This window comes from Eleutherodactylus coqui, chromosome 8, assembly GCF_035609145.1.
Source record: "Eleutherodactylus coqui strain aEleCoq1 chromosome 8, aEleCoq1.hap1, whole genome shotgun sequence".
Classification (NCBI taxonomy): domain Eukaryota; kingdom Metazoa; phylum Chordata; class Amphibia; order Anura; family Eleutherodactylidae; genus Eleutherodactylus; species Eleutherodactylus coqui.
Window position 1 is genome coordinate 6135005 of NC_089844.1, and position 7854 is coordinate 6142858.

Below are 7854 nucleotides of genomic sequence, written 5' to 3' on the forward strand. Positions count from 1 at the left end.
ATTCTTGACTTGGTGTCCGAAGGAAATACTTCCTGTGTTTCTCTCTCTCCAGCCATTTCCTGTCCCTTTACACAAAGACATTCCTAGATAAGTTCTCTGCCAGTTAGAACCAGTTTGACCAGTTTATGGACACAAAGCACTGCTCCTTCAATTGTTGTGGAGGTGGGGGGGGGGCAATGTTCCCTTCCCCCAGAGGATTAGATTAGAGACACAATATAGCATCTTTACAGTTGATAAAAATACAGAAAATACAGACAAAATGGCAAACCTCTCAGCCATCACCCACAATAGATATATCAGGGGTCAGTACAGAGATCTCCTTCATCATCTATTATGCCCAGGACTGTAACAAGGGGGCTGGAGTAGGTTGGGAGTAGGTGGAGCCTTGCAGTCTGAGCAGAGCTGAGCTACTGAGCAGACGTGTCTGGAGCCCTTTCCCTCTCCCTGGAGAGGTGAGAGGGCCTCCATGAGTGTGCAATCTAGCACATCCTCCACCGTTCCCCGGGTGAGACCAGCGGGGAATGACGGTGTGTTACTGGTTTCAGGAGGAGAGAGACTAAGAAGATCCCAGAGGCTGATGCAGCAAGACTCCATGGGGAGTGCAGGCCAACCTGGAAAAAAAGGTGAGTCTTCCCAAGGACGGGATGGTGGTGATTCCCTTATCCAGTACAAGGGGTGGGGTGAGCGCCGTCCCGGGAAGACCACCAACAAGTATAGTACTAGAATTCGTCTATGTACAAATGAATTAGAGGCATGCGGTCAGAGGCTTAAAAAGCTGCAGATGGAGCTGAAATCTTTTAAGACTCGGGCAGAGACTGCTACAAGGAGAAAGGACCGTGTCACTATATCAGAAGAGATGGGGAAGGTGAGAGAGGCCATTAAGCTTCATTCCACAAGAAAAGAGTACATTTTACAGAATGCTGGTGGATTTAAGGAAAGACTGAGCAACCAAGAGAGATTGGACAGTATGAGGAACCTCTCTGGGAAGGAGTTAGCAGTGACCTCGGTGTCTGACAGTGAGGAGGATGAGGCAGGTGTAATGGCGTCTCCAGGTGTGATGTCCTGCAGGGCGTCTCCAGATCAATCACCTGTGGAGATTTCCCAGCCCATTCCCCCAAGGCAGCCCAGCCCAAGGCTGAGTGCTTCTTACTCCTCAGATGAGGAGGAAAGGGAGGGAGAAGGTGGTTATTTAATGGCACAAATTAAAAGAATGGAATCCCCTACTAATATGTCTAATCTTTCTTTTGGGGATGACCTACCTGAGGAGTGCAAAGAAAGATCAGGAAAAGGCAAGCAAAAGAAGAAGAAGAAGAAGCAGCAATGACAGGTCGTATGCACCCGTTTTGTACCATTTTCTAGCCCCTCTGGTCAAACAGACTCGGCATCTGTGGTGGTCCCGGGAGTGGATCAGAGGGAGAGAATCTTTCCCAGCGGCACCCAGGGGGAGGATGGGAAAGACACCCCTGCTCAGCCGACCCCGGTACCAAAAATGGTGTTGGATGCTGAGCAGGGAGGAAAAGGTATGACATCCGTTTTTAGTCAGGCACCTGCGGTGGGTGTTGAGACTCCCATGGACTGCACGCTCGCGGGGGGTGTGCCGTCTTCCAAGACAGACCCCGCTCCCTGGAGCACGCAGGCATCCAGGGAGGGGCTGCAGACTATCACCTTATCAGAGGTGAATCCTGATGCCCAGAGCAGGCAGACATCAGCGGCTGTATCAGAGTCTGGGCGCGGGATCGCAGCTGCTCCGGCAGCCCGGGACACCAGGGCATCAGCAGCGGTGTCGGCATCTAGTGAGGGGGCGGAGCCTAGTGACGTTATAGTGGCAAAATCGGTGACATCAGGTCATGGAGGTCAAATGGCAGTTGGAGTGAAGAAGGCTTCTCCTGTTTCAGGGGTACTATTGTCAACAGGGATGCAGGTGGTGGGACGTGGAAGTGGAAGGAGGTCCAGGGGAAGGGACTACATGAGGGTGGGTGTAGCATATCTACTGTGGTTGCTGAAGAGGAGGGCGGTAGTAGGAATGCTGGTAGGAGCACTGAGGATGGTAGTGGATCCGGAGTCACAGGAGGGGAGGAGAGAATGTCTGGGATGGTAGAGGTAGATGCAGTGGAAAAGGAAACCATGAGTGATGTAAAGAGTGTAAGCGATATAAAGAGTGTTTCTTCTGGATTAGGAAAGTCAGGAGGGTGTCCGGGTGTGCAGGCCATTATAATGGTGACTGGGGAGTCCATGCAGGGTGTAGTCAGTCCTAGATTGTGGGGGGAGGCTCAAAACCTGGTCACCTCTTCTGCCGAGGTACAAAGCAGGAGTCTAGGGATGGGAGGGCGGTTTGTCCAGAAAGGGATGCTGTGGGGATGATTGCCCACCCATCTGGTGCTATGGTTAGTGGTGCTGCGTCTTCAGATGGTTTTGGTGGAGATGCTGCATTATCTACAGATAATAGGACTGGTGCCCAGGAACAGTCCAGGGCTGATGTTGCAGTGGTGGGGGGTGCGGTGGGGGCTGTGTCTGACCCATCTCCCCTCCCGGTGGTGCCTGGCCCCAAAAGTTATGCTGGAGCGGTTATCAGGGGGGAGAGAGGCCTTTTTCCCGTGGAGCTGGGCAGGGAAATTTACAGCGGCGTCTCTTGGAGGCCCTGAGGCGGGGAGAAAAGACGGCCAATATAGTGGGTGAGCAGGTTAACCTCGAGTTCTGGATCCAGTGGCATGGACTTGGGGCCTTCCGAGAGAATAGAGGGAATTGGTTGCTCCCAACAAGCGGGCCACCGGGGGCCAGAAGGAATGTAGTCAGTCTTCGGCATATAGGTAGCAGAGATGCATGCCCAAAACGGGGGAAGGTGGTTCAGCTCCCGCTGAATATGGGCTTCAGGGCATATGACATCTTTGCCCTGATCCATCCTTTTGGCACCTCGGAGTTTGATATCAGCTTTGTTCGATCAGAAGGTCTTGAACTTTTCTGTTCAAATTATGAGCTGGTTCAGACTAGGCCCGACTGGCGGGATTTCGAGGTGATTCCCGTTTCCCGCCAGGACACGGTGAAGTCAGTGACCATTTTAACCCGTAATGAGTCGCTGTCGTTCATTGACATCACGACCTGGATATCTCGTTACGGGGAGGTGCAGGGCAACCGCACAAAGAACCGTGACGAGTATGGCACCTGGTCTGGAGCCTGGACTTTCCTGGTGAAATTGAGGCGGTCCAGAAACTCTGTCACCCACATTCCCTCCTCTGCTTTCTTGGGAAGAGATAGGATCCTGGCCTTTTACCAGGGGCAGCCGAAGGTCTGTCACAAGTGCGGTCACCCCACACATTTCAGTGCAGCATGTATCAAACTGATGTGTACATTGTGTGGGGGAGAGGGTCACCATGCCGCCACGTGTACAGACATTCGCTGCAAGCTGTGTGGTGTCCTAGGACACCCCTTCAGTCGCTGCCCTCAGCGCGCCCATGCTGATGTTGCTCCTGATCCGACTGGGAGACCCCGGGGCAGAGGGGCCTCAGCTGGAGAGGGGGTGGGCGGAAGTAGGGGGTCCGGAGGTCCGGTGATGGAAAAAGGTGGAAGAGTGAGTAAGACCAGACAGCAGATGTCCCAAAAGGAGGCAGGGGAAGGGGGAGAATCCAGGAGAATGACCCTGGTCCCTGTTTCCCAAGGGCCAGTGACCACCTCTGAGGACATAAGGGGCAGCGATTTGCAGGAGACTGGCGAAAGAGGAGAAGGAGAGGTCCAGTTCCCTATCAAGTTCCCATCCAGAAGACAGTGTGGATGAGGAGAGTAGGGAATGGCAAAAAGAAAAATGTAAGAAGGGGAAACAGAATAAAATAAAGGAGAAAAAGAAATCTTCTCCCCCTCCAGGTCAGATGCTAAAGGAGGGCCAAACCGACTCCCCTCTGGTCATCTTAACAAACCGCTTTCAGACTCTGGAAGGAGGCGACCCTGAATCCTCGTCATTAGAGGAGGAGGAGGGGGAGCCAAGGAATAGAGTAGTGCCGGTGAAGGACGTCACTCCCCTCCCCCCTGGGGGGCCACAAGTTCCTCCGGGGGTTAGGGGAGACTCAGTGCCATGGGACAAAGGTGAGGGCTCCTCTCCGAATCTGAAGGGAGGTTCGCAAAAAGAAATAAACAATCATGTAAAAAATATAAATATTGTAGAAATGGACATGTCGGAGTGTTTAAAAAGGGGTGGTAGGGATTCTGGTCTGGAATCGGGTAATGTAAAGAAGAGAGCTGTCCAACTCGATCACCCTTGATGGCAGCACTCACCCAGTTGATGTTGGCGACCATTAATGTCGCTAGCATTAAGTCTGATATGGCTCGCTTTATGGCCTTTGATTTTTTTCAGCCGGAATGAAGTTGATATTTTGTTTTCACAAGAGACCAGGCTAACAGACCTGGCCAGTGTCCATAAAGCAAAGAGGGAGTGGACGCATGGGCCCTCCTATTGGTCTCTTGCGGCTGAGCTATATAGCGGGGTGGCGGTTCTTTTTAAAACCGCAGCGGTTGAATGCAGACGGGTAATCCAGGTGGAAATAGGGAGGTGCTTGGTCTTGGACGTCCTTATTAGAGGTCAAGAGCGTCGGCTCATAAATATTTATGGTCCTCAGAGCAAGAACGAGAGGAAGGACATCTTCATAAGGATCAAGCCCTTTCTTTTTACGAGTCGACTGGTGATCTTTGGCGGAGACTTCAATAATCTCTCGAGGCTCTGAGATAGGGGAGGTGCCAGAGACAAGTTGGCTTACGACAGCGTCGCTTTAAATAATATAGTGAGTGAGGCTCGCCTGGTGGATGTCCACGTTCAGCACACCACAGGCGACACGGGGTTCACTTTTTATCAAGGTAGTTGTAGATCTAGAATATATAGGTTTTATTTAAAGGAGGAGGCTGTCTCCTCACCAATTCTGGTGGTGGAGGTGGAATTCTCCGATCACTGTTTAATTATGTTTTCTCTGAATGTTTCAGAAACCCCTCGGATGGGAAGAGGTTTATGGAAGTTAAATTCGGCACTCCTAGAGGAGGTGGAAATAAGACAGTCCCTTGAGGATTTTCTGCAGAGCCAGCTTCCACTGATGGGCCTTTGTAACAGTAAGTCAGAGTGGTGGGAGATCTTCAAGAAACGGGTTGCAAAATATTTCCGTGAGCTCTCAAACCTCAGAGATTTGACCCAGTACCATTTATATCAAGCTTTGAGGAGGAAACTCAAGCAAATTGTCTCGACTGGGGGCAGCCGTGAGGAGGCCTCCAGGGTGAAAGCCTTGCTGAAGGGATGTCATTATGATAGGCACACATCTTTAGTTTTTGAGAGGGATTTTGGGAAATTCCGCTCGCCCGACCCCTACAGAAACTGTAAGTTGTCAGGGAATAGTAGGTTGGTAACGGGTCTGGTTGATAGTACAGGATCTCTGAAAAGGTCTAGTTCAGGGATCCTGGAGGTCGTCAGATCTTTCTACTCACACCTTTTGGCAAGGAAGTATCTAGATCGAGTCAAGATGTCGGTTTTCCTGGCTGATACCATCCCTGAGCAGGAGGTGGCGTCGTCGCTTGACGTTTTGACAGAACCGATCAGGGAAGAGGAAGTGAGACTGGCCTTTGATGGGCTTGCGCTCAAGAAAACGCCAGGTACGGATGGCCTAACATCCGAATTTTATAAGACCTTTAAGGAGCTGTTGGCTCCCCTGTTGACCGAGATATTTAATGAATGTCTATCATCGGGCATTCTGCCAGAGTCAATGAGGAGGTCGGCCCTGATCATTTTGTCAAAGGGTAAAGATCCATCCCGGATTGAGAATTGGCGTCCCATAGCACTTCTCAATACGGACCGGAAGGTTCTTGCAAAGATCATTTTTAACAGGCTGGTGCATTTTGCACCCAAACTATCGGGGGACCAGCACTGCTCTGTTCCTGGCTGAAGTACTTTCAGTGCTGTACTGGGTGTCCGGGAGGCTGTGGAACAGGGTAGGGCTGGTAATTGGAAAGGGTTCTTGCTGTCCTTGGATCAGGCCAAGGCCTTTGATAGGGTTGACCATGAGTACCTCTGGTCAGTCCTTCTGAGATACGGTTTACCAACAGGGTTTATTGATTGGCTTAAAGTTTTGTATGCAGGGGCTGAGAGTTTCCCGCTGGTGAACGGTTGGGTCGGGCGCCCCTTTGGGGTGGGGTCCGGTGTCCGCCAGGGTTGTCCTTTGAGCCCATTGCTATATGTGTTCACAATTGACCCCTTTTTAAGGCGGTTGAGTGGCGGACTATTGGCGGGGGTCGGGATGGGCCTGGAGGGGCCGGAGTCTGCACTTAGGGCGGTGGCCTACGCTGACGATGTCACTGTCTTTGTCTCGTCCAAGGAGGAGGCTGGATGGGTGATGTCGAAGGTGGTTAGGTATTCGGAGGCTTCCGGATCCCGAGTCAATTGGGACAAGTGTGAAAGTCTCTGGCTGGGGGTAGGAGATCCTGATTTCAGTCTCCCGGAGCCTCAAGAATTTGCAAAGGTTTTAGGCATCCAATTTGGCCAGGGTGATTACCCAGGGAGAAATTGGGACGGTAAACTGAAAGATGCCAGTCAGAAGGTTGACCAGTGGAAGGGATGGTCTTTGTCCCTGAGAGAAAGGGTTAGCCTTATCAAGACTTTCCTGCTCCCGTTGTTAATCTATTTGGGCAGTGTATGTATCTTGCCGAAGAGTCTCTGGACACGGGTCTATAGTCTGTTCTTCCAGCTGTTGTGGGGGAACCGACTAAACCTAGTAAAGCGGGAGGTCACATACCGCACAAGGAGACTAGGGGGGTTGTGTATGGTCAACCCTGTGGTATTCCTAGTGAATACCTTTCTTAAAACCAATATAGCAAACTTCTGGAATACAGGAAGGGCTCCTTTGTGGGTAGTCTCCTCTAAGGCATGGTTTCAACCTTTCTTCCAGGAATGGGAGACAGGAGGGCGTGTGAAAGATTTTCGTTCAACCCATGGACATCTCCCGGCTTACGTTGCGCCGGTTCTGAAGGTTATCCGTCGATGGGGCTTGGGAGCTGAGGAGATTAGGACTCTGTCAAGGAGGTTCCTTGACAATAGGGTTCTGGTCACCCGCTTCCAAAATCCACTGGCCCTCAGGGACTGCCCAAGTCAGGACCTAGAGGTAGGCCTAGTTTTGTTAAATTCAGTAAGGGTCCCATTAAATTTTGGGATTTGGCCTGGCGCTCCTTCCATGGTAAGTTGTATGTGAGGGATAACTTGAAGTACAGAAAGGTGGAGGAGAGGGACTGTCCCCGGGAGGAGTGTGGCTCTGTAGTGGAGACTATGGAGCATTTCTTACTTCAGTGTCCCTTTAATACAGAGGTCTACAGAAGGGTAGGGGCTTCCATCGGTTGGCCTAGGCTGGCTGTCCTCTCCTATCCTGAGTGGGCCTATGGGGCATTTAGAGATCTGGGTGGACGGGACAGGTGCACATTATATCTAGTTAGTCTAGTGGTTAGGTACTACACGTGGCACACGCGGTGTTTAGTTTCGACGCGTCAAAAAATCCTCCCTGTGAATGTGGTGTGTAGGGACATCCTTGGTGACCTGGTGAAGGTGCATTCTTTGGAGTTCAACAGGTTGGGTGCACTCAGGGCCTCTCGCCTATGGAGGGGTCTTTCTTTTAGAGTGCCCTAACCTGGGGTCTCCTTTCCCGGTGATGGGCTAATTTTATTCTATTCACTTGATAGCATTTTGTTTTAGTAAATAGAGGAAGAAAAGAGGGCTTGTAAGCACTGAACTTGAGCTTCTTAATGGTATAAGGTTTGTGGTATGTAGGGTATAAGGTGTCGTATTAGTATAAACTAAGAAGAAGAAAGTATAAAAAATAAATAAATAAATAAAAATTAAAAAAA